The 22,318-nt window shown below is 38.5% G+C and overlaps 1 long non-coding RNA gene and 1 other non-coding gene across 3 annotated transcripts; both read left to right on the forward strand.

The window, feature by feature from the left end:
* The first annotated feature begins 4,291 nt into the window (after nt 1-4,291).
* Nucleotides 4,292-11,270, forward strand: LOC133777451 (uncharacterized). Of its 2 annotated transcripts, XR_009868599.1 has the most exons (4): nt 4,292-4,873; nt 5,665-5,754; nt 5,844-10,335; nt 11,256-11,270. It is a non-coding gene; the product is annotated as an uncharacterized LOC133777451 (long non-coding RNA). The 2 variants fall into 2 exon arrangements; XR_009868598.1 differs by lacking the exon at nt 11,256-11,270 and having other exon boundaries at nt 4,297-4,873; nt 5,844-10,675.
* A 10,590-nt stretch (nt 11,271-21,860) lies between these two features.
* Nucleotides 21,861-21,967, forward strand: LOC133781164 (small nucleolar RNA R71). Its single transcript, XR_009869957.1, has one exon. It is a non-coding gene; the product is annotated as a small nucleolar RNA R71 (small nucleolar RNA).
* Nucleotides 21,968-22,318: the final 351 nt, after the last annotated feature.

The raw sequence follows: 22,318 nt of genomic DNA on the forward strand, positions 1-22,318 counted from the left end.
CTCTATCCTCACTTTGGGCAACACCCTATTTGGTGACTTCATCACCTGATTGGGCTTGTGTATCGATGGTCATCTGCAACCTCTCTGGGGGAGTGCTCCTCGACGTTCCCTTCTTGGCCTTAGTAATTGAGGCATTGTAGCACTCCCTTGCTTCCCTCTGATTTCCCAACACGCGTCCTACCCCTGCGTCTGTTGGGAATTTCATGGCCATGTGGCATATTGAGGTGACGGCCGGAAGGTCAACCAGTATGGGCCTTCAGATTACAGCATTGTAAGCTGAAGGACAATCGACTACTATGAAAGTAGTGAGTAATGTCCTGGTAGCGGGCGCTGTACCTGCTGTTACCGAAAGTCTGATTGACCCTGTTGGAGCGAGTCCCTCACCAGAGAAGCCGTAAATTGTTTGGTTGCAGGGCTCCAAGTCCTTGACGGACAACTTCATCCGTTTTAGCGAAGATTTATACAGGATGTTAACTGAACTTCCTGTATCGACCAACACTCTCTTTACCATCATGTTGGCAATTTGAACATCCACGACCAGCGGATCGGAATGCGAGAACCGGACATGCTGGGCGTCGCTATCAGAGAAGGTTATTTCATTGTCCTCAGACCGAGCCTTCTTTGATGCCCGGTCCTCCACAGTCATCATCTCGATGTCCTGGTCGTGGCGTAGGGTCCGAGCATATCATTCCCTTGCCTTTCCACTATTTCCCGCAAGGTGCGGGCCTCCACAGATGGTGAGTTAAGTGCCAGCTACGGGATCAGGCTACAAAGGTGGCGAGCGTTGGCGTGCAGGCGCCTGCTCATTGCCACCTGGAGCCTCTCGTTGGGAAGTTCCTGAGGCCCGTACGTATCTCCTCAAGTGTCCTTGTCTGATAAGGAACTCGATTTCATCTTTCAGCTGGTTGCACTCGTTCGTATCGAGTCCGTAGTCGTTATGAAAACGACAGAACTTGGTGTTATCTCTTTTCAAAATATCCTTTCGAATGGCAGCAGGTCTTTTGTAAGGCACACTGGAACTCGTGGCCTGATACACCTCACCTTGAGACTCGACAAGGGCAGTGTAGTTAGTGAACCGTGGCTCATAACGGTTGCTGTTAGCGCGCTTATTCTCGGAGGTGGAAGGTTCATTATGGGGTCTCTTCCCCCCATTTTTGTCATTGCCATTGCTGTTCCCATTGCCTTTACCGTTGCCGTTGGGTTTTGACCCATTGGCGACTTTGGCAGGGTCTTCAGTCCCCTTATCTTTGCCTGGGGTCTTTCCCTCGCTGGCAATGACATCTTCGAGCTTGATGTATCGATCAGCTCGGTCCAAGAAATCTTGGGTAGTCTTAACCCCATGCTTCCTGAGGCTACTCCACAGAGCCGTACGATGCCTAACTCTTACAGTTAGGGCCATCATTTTGCCTTCGTCTCCCACCATTTTGGCTCCAGCAGCTGCTCGCATAAAGCGCTGGACGTAATCTTCAAGTGGTTCTCCTTCTTGCTGGCGTATCTAAACCAGCTGGTTTGCCTCAGTTGGGTGCACACGACTCGCATAGAATTGTCTGTAAAACTCCTTTACGAACATCTCCCAAGGTATAATACTTGCAGTAGGGAATTTAAAAAACCACTCTAGTGTAGCATCAGAAAGTGTTGCAGGGAAGATCCTGCACCGAGCGTCTTCAGACACTTTCTGAATGTCCATCTGTATCTCAAACTTGTTGACATGAGATACCGGGTCACCATACCCGTCAAAGTTTGGAAGTGTGGGCATCTTAAACTTACTGGGAGTCTCTGCCACAGCTATCCTCTAAACGAAAGGAGTGCCCCTTCTCCTGTCGTACTTGATGTGAGACGTTCTTTCCCCGACCAGCTGTTGTACTGCTTGGTTCAGGGCATCTATCTGGGCTTGCACGGCTTCAGGAATCGCTGGGCCCTCTGCTGCCGGGGGAATGTACTCATCGTGCCGTTCCCGGCGGTCATTGAGTACATCCCTTAAGTCTTCGTCTCTTCGCCGTTGCTCGCTTGCTCCGAGCCAGTTAAAGATGTTGTTTTGTCTGGGCTGCCCCCCAGCGTTACGTCTAGCTTGGTGGTCTTCTCTAGGTGGTGGGCTTCTGCCCCCACCTCTCTCTTCATTCCTCCGACCGGCATTCCCTCTGCCTGAGCCAGCCTCATTGTATCCATGGCCATCTTTGAACCTCGATTGGCTATGGTGGGACCGACTGTCCCCTCGGTTGCCTCCTCAGGCTGAAACTTCTCGAGCGCTAGGGGGAGGCCTGCGCTGGTCGGTAGGTCCCCGTGCATTATCATGCCGTGGGGGGCCCCTGACCGTAGAGCTTATCTCCGAGTTCCTTCTGTTGCCAGAAGGACGCTGTCCCCTGCTCGGTGGGTTCGGCTCTTCACCCTCATGGCGTCTAGGACTACGGGGATGCTGCCTGACCCTATTCTGCCTTGGCTGTGGAGGATTGCCTCGACCAGCCTGGGATGGAGGTTGCATCTCAGGATCCCTTGGTGGGATATCATCTTGAGGCATTGGTGGCTGCTCGGGCTTTTGATGGCTCGTTGGCTAGATCAGAGGGCTAGGATTGGGACCTCTTTGAGGTGGCCCATTCGAGGGTTGATCAGGCTATGAGGCAGGTGCAGCCTGATTCCTAGCTAACTGCAGGGCTGCTTCGAGGGCTGCCATGGCCTCCTTCTGACGACGGTACATCTCCGCCTGTCTTTCACTTAGCTCTTGGCGCTGATGCTCTATCTCTTGCTACTGTTGCGCCATAATCTCCGCATCACTTTCTTGACTGGCCCTCAGATTGGCCAATTCATCTTGCAATGCCCCCAAGGTATTTCTCAGCGTCTCGGAGTCCAGTTCCTCCTCATCAAATTCCAAGTGTGGCTCATTTTCAGCCATGTTTGGAGGAGGAGGAGGTTGAGATGGTGCAGCACCAGCCGCCTGCCCAGTCTTCTTTGTTGTTTTTGCCATTAATGCTTCAACAATCTCGTCTCAAGCTCTCAAAAAAAGCACCAGAATGTTGACCCTCGATTTGGTCAACTGACACGGAGTCAAATGCTTGATGTGAGTGAAGGGTTGAAATGGATCTAATGGAAAAAACAGTAAAGAACACGACAGATTATAGTGGTTCAGCCCCACGAAATGGTAATGACCTACGTCCACTTAAGCTATTATTGATATTAGTTCTCAAAGGAGTGATAAAAAAACTAGGGTTCTCTGAGTTTCACAAACCTGAGAGAGATGAATAATACAATCGTCAGATAATCGCTCTAATTCTCTTGTAAGGTATAAACTTTAATCAGCCAAAAGTCCATTCCTTGAGCTATTTCTCTCTATTTATAGGCTTAAGGAGGGTTACATGAATTAGTTACAGATATTCTTTCCTAAATAATCGGATCATCGTAGATCATGGGAGATAATCTCGGATATGATTACAATTGTACAAAGTTATCTCTAAATATATGGAGTATACAACCAGGCTGGTCATATATAAGCTTTAAATGTTACGTCAGGGAAATCTCACTAGTCGATGGTCAAACAGAACTTCTGTCAGGTGTTAGCCACGTGTCAAAAACATCTGCCACGTCACTCGTGCCTGCTTTTTGGATAACATTAGATATTAATAAATTATTTATTATATTTAAATATATTTTTTATAAATATAAAAACCTAAAAATATATTTATATAAATATAGCTAACGAAATATACTTTAAAAAATAAACTAAATTATGTAAATATATTTATAAAAAATATATTTATTTTTTAATATATACTTTTAATGTGTTATGCGGTCATATATATATATAAAATAATGTTAAAGTATAACTTTTAACACTAAATACAAGTGTTAGTTGAAAATAAATAATTGAAATATTTTTTATAAATAATTTATTAAAATTTTTATAATAATATTTTTTTGATTAATAACTTAATGAGATAAAAATTATAATTCTATTAATATTATTTATAATAATTATCATTATTTTATTTTTGTATAAATGAGATTTATCAAGATTTGCAGATTTACATTTTAAATTTTGAGATTTAAAACAAAAAGAAATTTTGAGAATTTAAAATAATTATGACTTAAAAGTTAATTTATAATTTTGGGTCAAATATAAATTTGTAAGATTGCTAATATAATTAAATATGTGAAATGAAATTTTAATTAAATTTTGAAAAAATGAAATAAACTTTTAGTTAATAAATCAAATAAAAAATTGATTATTTAAAGAGCTTTGCTAATAACTTAATTGAGAAAGAAATAAGAAAATAAAATATTAATATATATGAAAAACAAAATCCGAACTCTAGTTAAATGGTCCTTTCTCTCCCCCTCTTGGATTCTCTCTCTTCCCTTTCTCCCCGATACAGAGATGCCTCCTTCCTTACATCCCAGTCGGCCCAGGCCGTCGACACGCACGACACCAGCAGCCTCGCAAGCTCTCGAAACCCCCAATCCCCGAGCCTCGCTACCGTACGTGCCGCCTATCCCAGTCAACGGGCCGCCCGAAGTCACTACCACCTTGATGTTTTCGAGCAAAATCCGGCCACTTCAAGCCTCTATGAGTTGAGCCACGACCACCATCGTACTCAGCAAATCATGGGGAGAAAAACCCACTTGAGGATCGGGCCCAAAAACCACTGTGGGTGTTCGCCAAAATTCATGGAATTTCGAACGGTTTTGGCTTAGTTCCGGCCACCCTGAGCCGTCGTGGGTCACACTGTCACCTTTTCTAGTCTCCTCGTGGTCAGGGCTTTCAAGCCCAACCAATTTCGTTACCCAATCGCCACTTCTTCATTGTTGTCGGATCTCTGCGTGGGCTTTGGCTAGCAACGACGTGAGGTGACAAGAGGCTCGTCTCGAGCTCCCAACCGCTATGGTATAAATTCCTAACTCGAATTTTAATTTTTTTGAGATTTTAAATTTGTTGCAATTTAGAAAATTAAATTAAAATATGTATGTTCCTAGTATGTTAAGCGTTAATTACTATACTCAATCAAACTGTGATATATGTACCTGCTCTGGAATCCACGTTGAAAGATGCAAAATTTTCAGAAGTAAGATTATTTTATAAATTAGTCATATTTTTTAATGTGGTTATATCGGTCATTGGGGGAAATGCAGATTCATGTCAACAAATTAGGAATTCATACATGTTTTTTTTTTTTAAATCTTTTGAAAGCTGAATTTTTCTACGTACTATTTTGTCCTTGGTGAGCTTCGAGTGAGAAACTGGAACTATGGACATTACAGGCATATCTGAGAGAGCACACATATATAATATATAAGCTTGTCAATTTAATAGCTGTTAAATAAAGTAATGAACTGTGTTATTGCTACTAGTGTTTGTAATATATTATTATATGCACATCGTTTAGCCAATAAAAAACGTTTTTTGAGCTGCTAAATAGTATAGAAGACTATTTGATATTTGAAAATAAAATGTGCGTTAATTAGTTGGAAATGTTGCTCCCTCACTCTCTCTGAGACATTCTGAAAGAAGGGTTCACTTGTGTCCATGGTCTAACAAATTATATAACCTATGATCTTTAACAGCTTTTTTAATGTTACCCAGCCTTTCTTATCACTGATACTTTTTGGATTTGCTTTTCTTGGATCTTGATAAAATCTAGGAGGTGGATTGATTAGCCATCATTGTTTTATTTGCAGAGAAGCATTGAGGACAAGCTTGCCAATTTGAAGAAGGAAAAACAAAATATTAAAGAAGAAATTGATTGTATCACTCCTGAACTTTTGAAGGTGACACCATGTGCTTATTGCCCTCTCCATCTAGTTTTATTGTGTTGTTCCCTTTAAACAACTATATTTCTTTTTTTTTTTGCTTGCAGACTAAAGAAGCTATTGATAAGCGTAGTGTAGAAATTGGTAAACTAGAGAGGAGGATTAATGAAATTGTTGACCGAATCTACATAGATTTTAGTAGGTCTGTTGGGGTGGCAAATATCCGTGAGTACGAAGAGAACCAACCTAAGGATGCCCAAAATAATGCTGAGGAAAGGCTTGACTTGAATTTTTAATTTATTTTAACTGTAGGCATATTACTTGATTTCCTTGTTTCTACAGATTACGTACACACATATATATATATAGTCAATGTTTATGCTTAAGCATGCATGCTGCTTTGATGAAATAGTTTTACGTATTGTTTAGATTTGTTGGGAATACTCTTGTTTGTGATGCCCTTGAGGAGGCTAAAGGCTTTAGATGTCATAGTTTGAGGCTCTAGAATGTCTTGTATTTCTGCATTTTCATTTATATTTTGTTTGAAAGAAATATTTATTGGTAATCTTTATAATAATTTCTATACTTGTGATTGTATATTGATGCGAGTTTTAGTCTGTAACGACCCAAAATTGCTAATGAGGCTTAAGGGCATTGATTAGTGTGCCGGGAGGGCATAACTGGTTTATGTGTGATTTAAATGATAAATGCATGATTATGTGATAACCAAGCTTATAAGATTATATGGATATCTGAGATGCATGATTATGAGTATTAGTATGCATGTAGGCCCTGCTTAGCTTATAGGGCATATTTGTAATTTTGGCCCGTTGAGGGCATAAGCGTGATTATTTGTGATAAATTGTTGAGACCACATTATTATGTGGATATATTTGTAGCTGATGACTCGAGGCGATCCTAGTGAGCGGTTTAACGAAAAAGTCACGGTGGGTATTTATACCCCGCTCGGTGGGAGCCTGTGGGTATTTTTGGGAACTTGGTAAAATATATTGGAGACTATTTGACATTGGAAAAAATAATTGGTGATTAGTTAGGTGATGGGATTTAAGCAGTAATTATTAGGGACACTTGAGGAATTAGCGAGAATTGGAAACAAATGACCAAAATGCCCTTAAAATGTTTAAAGGCTTAGGTTTTAATGGGAGGTCAAAATGGTTATTTGATAGTTAGAAAAAGGATAATGGTTATACTGCCTTTTTTTTATACTTAGTGGAAGTTGTAGAAAGTTTTAGAAGTTGAAGGAAAGAAAGAAAGAAGGAAAAAAAAACAGAGTACATGACCTCTCTCTCTCGAATGGTTGTCTTCCTCACCATTTCTTGTGGAATTTGAAGCTGTAAACTCAGAGAGAGTCTAAGCTAGGTCTTGGAACTTTGATCCTTGAAGTAATTGAAGAGGGTTAGCTGGAATTAACTATCAAATTAAGGTAAGGTTTGAGGTTGTTTTTGAGATTTCTGAGTTTTGGTGAGATTGATTTCTGAACTTGAGCTTTGGATGGAAATTAAGGGATTTGAGCTTTGGGAACTGAGGAGCTGGAGGGGCATAAAGGCCTACCTAGGGTCAAATTCTCCATTAAAGGTAACAATTCTAGACTTGATCATTTGAGTTTCTGGGTTGTTTTTGGTTTTTCTGATGAGTTCTTTAGTTTCAAACTAAATTCTTGTTTTTCTGTGTTTAATGATGCATGTGGTCAAGTTTGATGTTGTTGAGCCATGTGGGATGAGATGTAGAGGATGGTAGGCTAAATTTGAAGTGTGGGTGAGGTCTGGAGGGGTTTTAGGGAGTTTTGGATCGGGGAAATTTGAAGGAAGAACTCAGAGTGATGTTGGTGCTGTCTGTAGCGCTAGCATTAGAGCGCTATGGAGCTATGCTTGGTTTAGGGGGGGAGTTTTTGTCTCTGTTTGTAGTGCTGTAGCACCCACTTTGTGGCGCTGCAGCGCTACCCTGCCTCCAGAAGTGGATTTTGGGTACTTTTTAAGGTTTTTAGGTTGGATGCTCGGGGGTCGATTCCATCACCCCGTTTGGTGGAATTGGGGCTTCTCGAGGGCTCGGGATTGGTCCCGAGGTTAGGTTACAGAATTGAATGTTAATGAGGGTTCTATGTTATGTTTGGGACTAGGTGTATGCTAAGGCTCAGACGGGATCATGCTCGAGGATCATCTCTTTTAACGAGAGCGCTCATAATCTAAGGTAACAAACAACACCCGGTTATGTGACTATGTTGGGACTAAGAGTTCTCTTTATTTGTTTGTCATGTCATGAGATGGTATTATGCCATGGGGACATGTGATAAATGACCTAAAAGTGCTGGAATGAAAATTTGCGCATAGGGCGCGGCTCGGCCACTAGTAGCTGAGGTTAAGTACATAATCACTGAGCTTGGCCTAAGCGAGCCGGAGTCGGTGGGATAATCAGAGGGTGCGGCCTAAGGGTGTCGACCCTGGATTTTGGTGTGATAAGTTTACTATTGTTTATACTAAAGATTGTAACGAGTTTGTTATCTGTATAACTAATTATTGACTTGTAGGTTGGTATCATTGTTTTGTGAGCAATATGACCTGTTGTATATCTGAGTGATGATTTGTGAATTATTTTCCTGTTGGTTGACGGATATGTTGTGCATTATAGTTTTCTTGTTGGACCTTGGCTCACGGGTGCTACGTGGTGCATGTAAAGGCAAGGGCAAGGTGGACCAGTTATGAGTTGGAGAGCTCTGGGGCTGAATGCACATAATCAGCTAATCGACTGCCACGGCCGATGATTGGTATAAGGATAGGAGAACCAAAAATGTCTATTTTGCCCTTAGAGCGGCAAATAGTTGTATATTTCCTGGAATTTTGTAAATTGTCTTTAAACTTTATTTCTTTTGGGATCCTATATATGAAATGTTTATTTGAATAAAATGTATCTTTTATGACCAAAATATTTTAAACCTAGTTCAATTATAGTTTCAGTAACATGGTTAAACTAAATGACTTGATTAACAAGTCTTGCACCTTTATAAACACACAGTGTAATGATCTTGGTTACCCAGGACATTACAACTTGGTATCAGAGCGTCCTAGGTTTAAGGGTTCCTGAAGACTGGCTGACATGTACATTTGCTGCTAAGGACAAGCTCGACTCAGGGTTTGGTAATTGTGTATGCATGTTTATATACTTAAATGAATGGAAAGAAATATGAATGTTGATATCTGATTGATTAATAGGGGGCATGAGATATTGATAGGGCCTGACCCTTGACTGTTGTGATGATATCGAGGCATGCTTATTAGCATTGTTGTGTATGTGAATGAATATTTGAGTAAACTCTTATATCTTGATTGCTTGTGAATGATTGAGTTCCAATGGTTGATTATGGAAGGATTATTACCCTGTCATCATAGTCTGATTGTCGAGTCGTTGATTGCAGATTAACTTGGATAAGTATGTGTCCAAGATGATCTGTACTACTCACAGGCAGTAGATCTGCGGAGAGGGATGATGACCAGGGCCAGACCCCTCCGCTAGTTCCTGAGAACTGACAATAGATTATGGCAGACATGCAAGCCTAGCTTCTGAGCCAGGAAGAGCAGATTTGAATTTTGAGACAGCAGACTCTGTTAGGGAGTGCTGCCCCTATTGTGTCACCTGCAGTGGTACCAGTAGTACAGCCAGCAGAGGTTGGGAACAGATGGGAGCCGTTGTATTAGCGGTTCAGGAGACAGCATCCTCCAACTTTTGAAGGGGGACTAGATCCACTGAAAGCTGAACAGTGGATGAATTTGATCACCGTTATCTTAGACTTTATGAAGGTAGAGGGTCATGACAGAATGACCTGTGCTGCATATATGTCGAGAGAGGATGGTCGCATATGGTGGGAAGTAGCATCACAGACTAGGGATGTTCCTACTTTGAGTTGGGAAGGATTTAATGATTTGTTCAGCCAGAAGTATTTCAATGTTGCCATCACGGCAGCGAACGTTAATGAATTTGTGGGATTGGTTCAGGGCAATATGATAGTTATAGGGTATGCCCTGAAGTTCGCACCAGATCTTGTGCCTATTGATGCAGATAGGCATGACAGATTTATCAGAAAGCTTAATGCTATGATAGTCTGAGATGTGAGGATTACAACAGTTCCTGGGGGGACAACTTATGCCCAGGCTGTTGAGAAGGCTCTTACCGCAGAGGAAGTGGAGAACAAGATCTGGAGGGAGAGAGCGGCAAGACAGGAGGACAGTAGGGCGGTGCCTCCATACTCTGGGTCTGGTAGGGGCGGAGACCCCAGTGATCTGAAGAGGAATACCCCTGATGCTTTGACCGCTCCTGTTCTTGATAGGAGAGGTCGGGGTACTTAGGGTGGCCTTAAGGGAGGCGGTGATACATGGAGGAGCTATCCTGAGTGCACGAGGTGCAGAAGACGCCATCTGGGAAAATGTCGGGCTAAGGCCTGTTATATGTGCGGGGTGTTAGGACACCTCAAGAAAAACTGCCCAACAATGAAGAAAGGGGAAGCAGGGAAGGTGGACGGCTTGACTCCAGCTTGAGTGTTCACCCTGACGTAGGCAGAGGCCGAGGCTAGTCCCTCGGTAGTGACAGGTCAGCTTTCTAGTGCTGACTCTCCTTTAACTGTATTGATTGACTCTAGTGCTACACATTCATTTGTTTATAGTAAGGTGATTGATAGACTGTGTAGACCTAGTGAGTATTATACTGCGGGGTTCAAGACTATATTGCCTACATGGGAACTAGTTGTTTCTAGGAGGTGGATTAGAGCACTGCTAGTAATAGTTGATGGTAGGGAATTATCAGTAGACTTGACACTACAAGAAAAAACAGTATTCATAACACTTAAAAACTGCTAATCGGGAGTATTGATAACGCTTCGGAAAATGCTAACATAGCCCCTGTTATTAAAAGTCCTGTATTTTCTATAACAGTATTCGAATATTATGTTCGATGTTATCTTAAACTATTCAATAACACATTTTTAGTTGCTATAATATTCAAATAATAACATTTAGTTAGAGTATTTAGTTATAAATTTGAAATTTAATCTTATACGTTTTGCATAACACTTTTCAACTGTTACATTTTTATTATTTTGATAGCATTTTTAGTTTGTTATATTATATAAATCATAACGATTTGTTACGCTTTTAATATGTTTTTAAATCGTAACATATAATAATAAAATTTTGTTACTTTAGTGTGGATAATATATTTTAAATTTTATTTTGATAAGTGTACTTGTATGGTTTTTTTTTAATTAAAAGATTTTCATTATTGTATTTTGATAAAAAAAACAAAATTAATCATAAAATGTAATTCTCAATAGATTGAAAACCATAAGTATTACATTAAACAATAACTAATTCAAACCATGAATGTGTCTACTTCATGAGATATTAGTTCTAACTTAAGTTTAAAAGCATAACATAATAAATCTTGAACATTTTTTACTTCAAACTATAGTTTGGATGATGTTGCTGCTGATGCTGTTGTTGCTGTTGTTGTAGTTGTTCTTCAGATTGTTGTGCTTGACTATGAACCCCAGATGACGTACTAGTCCTTCGAGGGAACTTGTTTAAACTCTCTGAAAAATAAATAGAGAAAGATAAGCAGCAAATATAAAACTGCATGCTAACAAGAATGAAACTATTCTCATAAGAAATCTAATCAAATAATTGAACAAACTTGGTTGGCTCAAGTTGTTAAAAGACATTGAGAGAGTACAATATCATGTCAATGTTTTGTGAGGGAAGCCTGGATGGATTTTTATTGTTTATTTATTATTAAATTATGTGGAGGAGAGTCACTCATGTTAGACAGCTAATAAATTATTCGTTCCATCCTTTGTTGGAGTATAAAGATTGACCTTTTTCCCAAGAAAAAAATTGATGAGTTGGCCACTAGCGCAACTTCACTTGTAAACTAACATTAACATTTGTGTAATAGAGTTGGCCATAGCAGTTATCTAAAACTTATCAATGCACCACAGATAAATTTCGCGAGGACATTTTCTGACTCAAATTCCCAAGCTATTTAACTTTCACACAAATCATTGGACAATATTTATTTAAAAAAAAAAGGGAAATGTGACATGCAAATGGGACATAACATGAATAATAAACATTCTACTCAGCAACCAAATTCTTTGCACATTGTTATAAGCTTAATTTATAAATAAAAAGAAAAGTGGAGTAAGGTAATCCAAAGTAGATCTCAACTTAAAAAAATTATGCATACGAAAAAAATAATAGATAATTAAATCTAAATAGGATTAAGTTGCATTAAACTTACCCATAGGTCTTGTCCCTGTTTCTCGACTGTAATCAATCAAGACTTTCATACTATTAACCACCTCAGAAATCTGAAAGGCAAGCATAAATGTAATAAGAATTTAAATCCAGTCAGGACATTTATCATATGGGTAACTGTACAGAAACCTACATATTACAATTATTTTGCATCTCTAGAAGTGAGATTGGAAGAAGTATTTTGAGTAGCTGTTTGATATTTTTGGGCTGCATCACCAAGCTGACTAACCTGTACAGCAAAATAAACATTAGCCACCACTGGACTAACATAACAGCAAAAAAGGCCATATGATTCATATTCATCCATATCTTAATTCCAAAAAGAATTACAAGGGAATCCACATCTTAATTAATATATCAGCAACTACGGTTGTGTGAATCCAAATCATTACTGACTATAACAACAAAATAGAATTCAGAAATCCAAATATAAATAAGCATAATAGAAAACAACAATGAAGATTCAAACAAAGCTTGGGAACAATTGCAAGATGAAAACTAAAATAAATAAATAATATAACAAGTGAATGCAAAGCTAATCCCATAACTATCATATAAACTATAACTTACCAAAACTATAAATAAGAAAAGAGAATACAGTGCAAATAAAATCAAACTTATCAAATAACTTGCTGCCATTAAGAGAATACAGTGAATGTATATAAATATGTATCAATATATTTGTATTTTATTGTTTTAACAAGTTAATAATGAGTTCATACAACCCTGTAAGTAAACCGAGAGGCATTTATAGTGATACTATTTTTTTTCATCATTTTGCATAAAAGAAAAGGGAGTTGGGGGTTGCTCATAGTGAAATCAAGTCATTGAGAGCAACTGAAACTCTTAAAGATAAGGCAGTAGAAGAGGTACCGAAGAAATTTCTGCCAGCCTACTATATTCACTTGAGTTTCACATACAATAAATTCAGTATTCTAACACTTAAATTGTGTCTGAAGTTAGTTTTTTTGCATAATATTATAACAAAAACAAAAGTAAGAGAAGATACATCTTGCAAACTGTTGGAAATAAAGTTTCCTTCCAATTTAAAATCCAATGAAGCCACTAAAATGAAAGCAAAATTACATGCATTTTAATATGAGTATAGTATAGAATTTTATTGAAAGAACTGTAATAATAGAAAACATTAGACCAAAAATATGAAATTAGGCCTAAATAAACATTCCCACTATATCCAAATGTTAATAAAAACTTCTATCCATAACCCAAGCTTTTAGATAAAACTAGAAAATAAATTAGATAAAATATAATTAAGTGTGAATACCTGTTGCCAATTTTTTCCTTTCTGTTTTATGTGCATCTTGTTGTTTTTTATGCTTTGTTTTCTATTTCTATTGTTGCTCTTTCCTTCTGCTTAGAAAGACCAACAAGCCAAAAATGCCACAAAAGTCCAAGGCAGTATCCATATATATTCATTAAAATAAGAAAACATAACAATACAAAGTCTGTCATAGAAGAAATAAGACCAACAAGCCAAAAAAGCCACAAAAGATAATGACATACATAACATGACAAATTTCCCACAGGCCCAAACAACCAAACTCTGTGGCTCACTGAGGATTAACTACTCCAAATCCATGATTTAAAACACTTAGATTTAACATAAAAGAAGTAGTATGAAAGTAGAAATGAAAAATAACAGAGAAATTAAGAGAAGAAACACAACTAAAATTACTTGGTTCCAGTCACACAAAGCAATAGTACATACTAAAAAATTACAAGAGATTCTAATAATATACAGGAGACATGCTAAGTTGTTGTAAGATACATTTCTGCACAGATTTGGTCAATTCAAATTTGTATAAAAGAGTTCGTGTGAGTTTTCTATCATGAAGACTACATTATAGGAAATGAAAGAAACAAAAATTTGTGAGTAGTGAACTCACATTACAGTAAGGCTGAGATAGTTGAGCAATGACACCTGATATATTATTGTGTTCTAATCTCTTGTGAAAATAACAGTCAATTATTAGAGAAGAAATACCTATATGAATTTTTTTTAGCAAAAACTGATAAACTTGAGGATGAATGCTTGACACAAACATAAATAATTGTTTGTGCCATTCAATGTTGACATATCAACGGAAAAAAAAACATACAATGTTGAGGTATTGAACCAGCAAGGTTGTTTGAAAGATCTCTACAATCCAAAACACATGAAATAAGGATTACATCAGAACAAAGAAACTTCCAAAATTTCCAAATACCAAATACCAAACTCTAAATAACTCATATGTTTAGGGGAAAATAAAAAGAAATTATTACTAGTTACTTTTTTACTGCTCTAAGATTTAAAATTAAAAAAAATTATAAGAAAATAAGATATGCAACTTTATAAGAAAGGAACCAAAATCAAGAAAATCCTATCAAAACTAATAAGAAATTAAGATATATGACATTTCTAATTCATATAATTGCCTTCTCGAATGATAACACAGTAAATTGAGCAATATGATTTCATAGCTCAAATAAAATAGCAATTGTTTTTCCATAGTTAAGTGTCTCCACAGTTCAATTAAGCAATATTGCACTCAAACAAAAGAATTTCCATGAAAGAATTATAGAAATCAAGAAAATCCTAACAAAATCAAGAAAAATCCTATCAAAACTAATAAGAAGTTAAGATATATGGCAATTATAGAAAAGGCCCATCAAAAAAGAAAAGGCCAAGAAGCAGTGATTTTTCCACAAACAAACAGATAAATTCTGAAGTAAAAGAGAGAATAAACACTAGAATACAATCTACAATAGACATGAATTTTCAGCATAAATATTGCACAAGCATATGCAATTAAAATGTATTTAGTTGGAAGGGAATGTGATTTTTTACATAGATGGCACAAGCATATGCAATTAAAAAGTACATGTGGCTATAAATATTGCAATTATAAAGTACGGTTTATAAAAAAATATTACAATTCAATGATTTTAAAGTCAATTTGTGCTCCTTGCAAAATCAACAATTACAGCAAAATGTTTTCCTACTTTTTATAAACAAGGTCTTATCATTTTCCTCGATTTGTAGTTCCTATTTTTCATATATTTTTATAGTAATTTTTATTCAAATTGAAAATAGAGAATTTAAGACCTCAAACAATAAGAGTATAAAACATGTTAGTTTTTAGTACCAAGTAATGGAACAAATTTCAGGGTTGTTGTAACAAATGGTGCATGTTGATGGTCTCAATTATAGTCCAATTTTTTTTTTAATTTCCAACATCTGTGAACTGAGCACAAATATAGAATCCTAATAAATCTAATAATAGTAAAGGCGAGACAAACTAAAAACAAATATAGAGCCTTATTAAAAACCAAGATCCCAAAATGATAAATCAAGTATCAATTATTAGAATTTGATCATATTATACCTCATCAGTTACCAAGTAATGGATATAACTAACACTTGTTGTCCCTGGAAAACCCATACATGAAACCTGAATCAGTGCATGCTGCATGGCAAAAAATTTGTTTCTTGCTCCCTGCATTTTTAGAGAGGAATGATATAATGAGACAAGGCAACCATGGATTAGTATTCCAATAAAATCATCATTAGAAGCATAGACTAAACAAATGATTCTTTTGAACTTCCTCATCATAAATTTATTATAGTTATTACCAAAGTCATTGTTGACATAGCTGGGGCTCAAGACAATAGTCGCAAGAAGTGACATCTGGAAAGAAAAAAACCATCAACATTACAAAATTGACATAGTTGGCAATATAAGCACAATGAAAGAAACACATAATGAATTTTATTGACATCAATATGTCTCCTGATTATTGCTTCAACTTCAGTGAAAAATTGTTTAAATTATAAGAAACAAGAAAAACTACTAAAGTTTTGTTCATTCATAATCTAATGATGTTGTTAACATGTTTAATATATCAAATTACAATGGCTGTGAACATCTTAATATAGAAATTTATCTCCTAAAACATGAATCATTGAAGACAAGCACATGTTGCAACATAGAAGGAAAAAAAATACACTATTATGGAAATCAATTATGGCTGCCATTAGATATTCCAATGCCAGAACAATCTAGGTCCTATCAGCATGTATATTAAAAAAGAAAAAGATAAGCGTAGTAATTTTTTTCCACAAAACAAACAATTAAATTACAAAATGAAAGAGAGAAAATCATATAGAAGAAGAGAATATTCATGAGTATTTTAACATAAATAGATTAGAAAACTAAATATCTTTAAACCAGTATACAACCACAAACACTTAAGAAAATAATTTTTTTGATATTTATCTATATCACTCTCTTGGAGGCATTTCAACAAACACATTATATGCAACCAAGAAAGCTTTATCATATGCATCATTCGAATTTCCAACATTTAACTTCAAAGGCCAAAAATCTATTCTCTTCCCCTGTTTTATAACAACAAGAGGTTCTGACTAAAACACTTGAAAATCAACTTCTTCAAATCCAAAATATATCATATTCAAGTTCTAGAGATACCCCATTCGGAAAATTATTGGAGACCTGAACTGAAAAAAAAAAACTAGCTTGAAGACCCAAAATATGCCATTTACTCAGTATATATTATGTGTTTTATCATGTAGTCAGCAGATCAAAAATATCAAATTAAGTGCATATATAGTTGACATTTAAACACTCAAGAAACACTGGAAAATTAACTTTTTCAAACCCAAAATTGATCAACTTAATTGAAAACAAAAAATATTTTACATTTAATCACACAACAAAACTTACTTCAATAATATCATAATCGAAACATCATCAATAGTTCTAGAATCAAATAAAAAAATACACATATAAATCCCAACGCAATATTTTTTATACATATAAAGAGAGATGGGTTGAGCTCACCTAGAGAGAGAGAGAGAGGGAGAGGGAGAGATCGTTGTCCTCACAAAGCTCATCTATGGCATTGGTGGCAGCGGCTTTGAAGGAAAGCAGGGGCTTGCTGCTCAAATGGATAGATCGATCGAGATGAGAAGATTAGAGATTGAGAAACTATTGATGGAGAAAAGAGAGTGAGAGTGCAGCGTCCAAAGGATGAGGAAGTCTATTGAGAAAAGGCATTTGGTTTCAAGAACGGATATTAATTTGAAATCTGAAAAAAAAAATGAAACATATACCTCACAGTCACTTGGGTTCTTACTTCTAGCTAGCTATAGAGATACACAACGATGGAAAAGGACAAGAGCTCATCGCTTCAGCAATGGTGTGATCATGGTGTGCTTCAGCTGCTCAATGGAAGGGATTGAAGAATAGTGGAATGAAGGAGAGAGACTCTGAGAGAAAGAAAGAGTGAGTGAGAGTGGGAGAGAGCCGACTGGAGTGTGTGAGAGAGAGAGGCAGCGTGTAAAGGGTTTCAGAAAACATTCTTCATTTTTTATTGTTTTAGCTTTTTTCTTTTTGTCAATTTCATTTGGCGCCCACTATATTTTCATTTGGCGCCTATTACTTTACACTTAGTAAAAAATATTTTATGTATCTTTTTTATTTGCATGTATCAATAACGCTTTTGAAAATACATTATATTTTGTTGTCATATCTGGTCAAAATTGTTGTAGTGTGATTGAGTTGGGTATGGAGGACTTTGACATGATTTTGAGGATGGATTGGCTGGTCAGATATGGAGCTACTATTGATTCTAGGAAGAAGATGGTGACCTTTGAGCCGGAGGGCGAGGATCCCTTTGTTTTTGTGGGAACAGTGTGTGAACCCCGCGTACCCATGATATCAGCGCTGAGAGCCAGAGATTTATTACAGAGAGGATGTATAGGCTTTCTGGCTAGTGTTTTGGATACTACCAGGATGTTGCCAGCAGGGCCGAAGGAGACCAGATTGGTTTGTGAGTTCTTGGATGTATTCCCTGAGGATTTACCAGGATTGCCGCCGCATAGGGAGATCCAGTTTGTTATCAAGTTAGCACCAGGGACAGAGCCAGAGTCGAGGGCACCATATAGAATGGCACCGGCAGAACTGAAGGAATTGAAGATACAGTTACAGGAGCTTCTGGATTTGGGGTTTATCAGGCCTAGCTACTCACCATGGGGTGCTCCAGTCTTGTTTATGAAGAAGAAGGACTGGACTCTGAGGATGTGTATAGATTACAGAGAGTTGAACAAGTTGACTATCAAGAATAAGTATCCTCTACCAAGGATTGACGACTTGTTTGATCAGCTACGGGGAAAGACGGTGTTCTCGAAGATTGATCTTCAATCTTGTTATCACCAGCTGAGGATCAAGGGCGAGGACATACCGAAGACGGCCTTTCGAACGAGGTATGGACACTATGAATTTCTGGTCATGTTGTTTGGTTTGTCCAATGCCCCAATGGCCTTCATGGACCTAATGAACATGGTGTTCAAGGACCTTTTGGATCAGTTCGTTATTGTCTTCATCAACGACATTTTGGTGTACTCTAGATCAGAGGCAGAGCACGAGTTACACCTTCGACAAGTCTTGTAGAGGTTGAGAGAGCATCAGTTGTACGCTAAGTTTAAGAAGTGAGAGTTTTTGCTACCAGAATTGACATTCCTTGGACATATTGTTGGTGCAGATGGGATTAAGGTGGACCCATCTAAGGTGGAGGAAGTTAGAGATTGGCCGAGGCTAAGGAACGCCTCAGAGGTTCGGAGTTTTCTCGATTTAGCAGGTTACTACAGACGGTTTGTGGAAGGCTTCTCGAAGATTGCTGCACAGATGACAAAATTGACACAGAAGAATTTGAAGTTCGTCTGGTCAGACAAGTGTGAGAACAATTTTCAAGAATTGAAGTGACGACTTATTACTACACCTGTGCTGAGTCTTCCTTCGGAGATAGGAAAGTTTGTAGTCTATTGCGATGCGTCAAGGTTGGGTTTGGGCTGTGTGCTGATGCAGAACGAGAAGGTTATAACTTATGCGTCACGACAACTAAAGGAATATGAGCAGCGGTACCCTACCCATGATTTGGAGTTAGCAGCGGTGGTATTCGCACTAAAGGTTTGGCGGCCTTATCTGTACGGGGAGAAGTGCGAGATATACACTGATCATAAGAGTTTAAAGTACTTCTTCACACAGAAGGACCTGAACATGAGGCAGAGGCGTTGGCTAGAGTTGGTAAAAGACTATGACTGTGATATTCTTTATCACTCAGGGAAATCCAATGTAATGGCAGATGCACTGAGCCGGAGGGGCCTGGGTCAGTTATATAGTTTCACCTAGATTTCGAGAGAGTTAGTTGATGAGATGGCCAGAGCAGGGATAGAATTGGTGGTGGGTCGGTTGGCCAACATTACTTTGTAGTCAACCCTGCTTGAGCGGATTAGGGAAGGTCAATTGGTAGATGCTCAGTTACAGGAGGTTAGAGAGAATGTCTTAGCAGGAGTAGCTAAGGACTATTCCATTTCTGAGGTTGGTCTGCTACGGTATCAGGGTCGGATTTGTGTTCTGACTGATGCGGGAATTAGACGAGAGATATTGGATGAATTGCATACTAAGCCGTACTCACTTCATCTGGGTACCACGAAGATGTATTGAGATCTACAGACATTATATTGGTGGCCCAGGGATGAAGAAGGATGTGGTGGAATATGTGGCCAGATGTTTAACCTGTCAGCAGGTGAAGGCTGAACATCAACGACCAGTAAGGTTGCTTCAGCCTTTGTGTATTCCCGAGTGGAAATGGGAGGATATTACGATGGACTTTGTGGGAGGTTTACCCAGGACCGTAGGGCTTCATGACTCGGTGTGGGTGATAGTGGACAGATACACCAAGTCAACTCATTTTCTTCCAATGAAGACGACATATACAGTGGATCAGTATGCCGAGTTATATGTGAGGGAGATCTCTCCATGGGGTTCCTAAGTCCATAGTGTCAAACCGGGATCCTATCTTTACCTACAAGTTTTGGGGTAGTTTGCAAAAGGCTATGGGGACTCAGTTGAAGTTCAGCACGACCTTTCATCCTCAGACTGATGGATAGTCTGAGAGGACGATTCAGGTATTGGAGGATATGCTTAGAGCGTGTTTGATCGATTTTGAGGGATCGTGGAGTAAGTATCTCTAATTGATTGAGTTTTCATACAACAACAATTACCAATCAACGATTGGAGTGGCTCCTTATGAGATGTTATATGGGAGGAGATGTAGATCACCCATTCATTAGGATGGGATGGGTGAAAGGAAGTATTTGGGGCCGAACATGGTTCAGAAGACCAGTGAGGCTATTGAGAAGATTCGCGCTCGAATGCTCGCCTCATAGAGCAGACAGAAAAGCTACGCTGATCCTTAGCGTAAAGACGTGGAGTTCTAGGTTGGGGACCACATGTTTCTTCGAGTTTCACCACTGCGAGGGGTGAGGAGGTTTGGGAAGAAGGGCAAGTTGAGCCCTAGATTCATCAGACCTTTTGAGATCCTGGAAAGGATCAAACAAGTGGCTTATAGGTTAGCTTTGCCACCGTCGTTGTCAGGAGTTCATGACGTATTCCATGTTTCTATGCTCCGGAAGTATGTCTCAGATACAACACATGTGTTGAAGTATGAAGACTTGGAATTGCAGACAAATTTGTCTTATAAGGAACGACCAGTTCATATTTTAGATCGGAAGGATAAGGTTCTACAGAATAAGATGATTCCTCTGGTTAAGGTATTATGGAGAAATAGTAGGGTCGAGGAGGCGACCTAGGAGCTTGAATTAGTGATGCGGGATCAGTATCCTGAATTATTCAGGTAAATTTCGAGGACGAAATTCTCGGTAGGAGGGCATAATTGTAACGACCCAAAATTACAAATGAGGCTTAATGTTCTTGATTAGTGTGTCGAGAGGGCATAATTGGTTTATGTGTGATTTAAATGATTAAATGCATGATTATGTGATAAGCATGCTTATATAATCATATGGATATATGAGATGCATGATTATGAGTATTAGTATGCATGTAGACCCTGCTTAGCATATAGGGGCATATTTGTAATTTTGGCCCGTTGATGGCATAAGCGTGATTATTTGTGATAAATTGTTGAGACCACATTATTATGTGGATATATTTGCAGCTGGTGACTCGAGGCGATCCTAGTGAGCAGTTTAGCGAAATGCCTTGTGGTCTATTCCTTAGCTCATTAGCAAGCTGCCCCAATTGAATTTCTAGATTCCTCAAGGATGCCGCTTGACTCTGAATCACAGCATCGTTCTTGGCCATATATTCCTTCATTAAACTCTCCAAAGAGCTTGATTGAGATACTTGAGGAGGAGGTGGTTGAGCTCTTGGTTGTTGAGAAAACCCCGGTGGATATGTAGGCTTGTTTTGGATTGGTGCGCCACTTGAACTAGCTCCTAAACCCCCCCATGAGAAGTTTGGATGCTGCCTCCACCCCGGATTGTAAGAGTTCGAATATGGGTTATTTCGGTTGGCATTTTGATTCCCCACATAACAAACTGAAGCGGGATTCGAAGGACAACTTTCAAATGCATGCCTATCTCCACAATAAACACAAGATACATCAGCAACTTGTCCCATAGCAGCTGGTTGTACCATTCCCCCCAAACTCATGTTCTTGAGAAGGTTAGTCATTGAAGAAACTTGAGCGGTCAAAGCTGTCAATGCATCAACTTCAAGTACACCAGCCACTTTTCGACTTGTTGAGGCTCTAACATTGGACCATTGATAATTGTTGCTAGCTATCCTCTCCAAAATCTCATAGGCTTCATTATAGGACTTAGAAAGAATAGCCCCATTGGCTGAAGCATCTAACACCATACGAGTGGAAGAATTGAGCCCATTGTAGAAAGTTTCCATTTGTATACAATGCGGGATCCCATGGTGCGGGCACTTTCTCAATAATTCCTTGAATCTCTCCCAAGCTTCACAGAATGATTCATCTTCCAGCTGCTGAAATGACATGATTTCATTGCGAAACTTGGCATTTTTGGTAGGGGGAAAGTACTTCATCAAGAATTTTTCAGCCAACTCATTCCATGTAGTCACCGAGTCGGGAGGAAGGGTGTTGAGCCAAGCTCTAGCTCGATCCCTCAAAGAGAAAGGGAACAATTTCAACCTTAGGGCCTCATCAGTCACTCCTTGTAGCTTGAAGGAGTCACTCACCTCCAAAAATAAACGAAGATGAAGGTGAGGATCCTCAGTAGACAGCCCACTAAATTGACCCACTGTTTGCAACATTTGGAACATAACGGGCTTTAACTCAAATTGGGGTGCTTGAATTTCAGGCCTAACAATGCCCGGATTAAGCTCATTAAACATGGGGGCAACATA

The sequence above is a fragment of the Humulus lupulus genome, chromosome 5 (genome assembly GCF_963169125.1).
Source record: "Humulus lupulus chromosome 5, drHumLupu1.1, whole genome shotgun sequence".
Lineage (NCBI taxonomy): Eukaryota > Viridiplantae > Streptophyta > Magnoliopsida > Rosales > Cannabaceae > Humulus > Humulus lupulus.